Raw genomic sequence first — 1,179 nt, 5'->3', positions numbered from 1 at the left:
AAAAAAAAAAAAAAAATGATGACTGTTTAACTTTTTACATTTTGAGCAAGCAGATAAACTTTGGGTCCATCAAAGCAGAAAAGTCATAATCCATGAGAAAAACCCCTCCCAGGACTGATAGTTAAAGGAAGCCAGTGAATAGTAAACTTGTATGTTACTTGCTTGTAACCACCTGGATCCACCTGAGTGGAAATGGGGGAAGTGCAGCAAAGAAAAAACGAACTGAATTTAGTACTCTTTAACTTAAGACCAGGATGCTGAAGAAGCAGTCTGCAGAGATTGTGCTGTGGGGCACTATCCTCTTTGTGGCCTGGAATGCCCTGCTCCTTCTCTTCTTCTGGACACACCCAGCACCTGGCAAGCCTCCTTCAGACAGTTCTCTTGATGACGACCCCGCTAGCCTCACCCATGAAGTGATCCGCCTGGCCCAGAACGCTGAAGTGGAGTTGGAACATCAGCGGGGATTGTTGCAGCAGGTTAAGGAGCACCATGCTCAGTGGAAGCAGCGGTTGAGAGTGCCCACTGCGGACCCCCCTGCCCCACCGCATGTGCCTGTGCCCCATCATTGTCAACCAGAACTGTGAGCATGAGGAGACAACCCAGGTCATTACCTCCTATAGCAGCACCATCACGCACATCCAGCAACCTGACCTGAGCCACGTTGCTGTGCCGCCCAACTATAAAATTACGCAGCATTACTGCTGAACTCTGGACCAGATCTTCCACAGGTTCAAGTTCTCAGCAGCTGTGATCATCAAAGACGACCTGGAAGTAGCACCAGATTTCTTTGAGTACTCTCAAACCACCTCAAGTTCATCAAGTTAAACCAGCACTTTGTGCACTTCACCCAGTTGGACCTGTCCTACCTGAGCAAAGAAAGCCCAGGAGCTGGAAATAAGAAGAAGAGCTAACTGGTCTGAAGTACAATGAATTGTGAACCTACAAGCATTGAAATAGTCCCTGAGAACTGAAGATGTGACAGAAGGTGCTAGCTAATCTGAAGTGAAAAGAAGAATGTAACTCCCAAACTTAGCAACTAGTACCCATGACCTAGCTGGGATAACTAGAAGAAGATGATTAACACAGATGGTGTTAAGTTACTGCAATTTAATAGCTTGTGCTAAGCTGGACTTTGCTTGTTTATGGATCCACATACCTGAAGTTTCTAAGCAGAACAGA

The 1,179-nt window shown here is 46.2% G+C and overlaps 1 pseudogene; it reads left to right on the top strand.

Moving 5' to 3' along the window:
- Positions 1 to 254: 254 nt before the first annotated feature.
- LOC103208034 lies at positions 255 to 825 on the top strand (annotated as a pseudogene).
- Positions 826 to 1,179: the final 354 nt, after the last annotated feature.

The sequence above is a fragment of the Orycteropus afer genome, unplaced genomic scaffold (assembly GCF_000298275.1).
Source record: "Orycteropus afer afer isolate SDZICR_OR568_19922 unplaced genomic scaffold, OryAfe1.0 scaffold00001, whole genome shotgun sequence".
Classification (NCBI taxonomy): domain Eukaryota; kingdom Metazoa; phylum Chordata; class Mammalia; order Tubulidentata; family Orycteropodidae; genus Orycteropus; species Orycteropus afer.
This window is presented reverse-complemented; position numbering and strand designations above follow the sequence as displayed.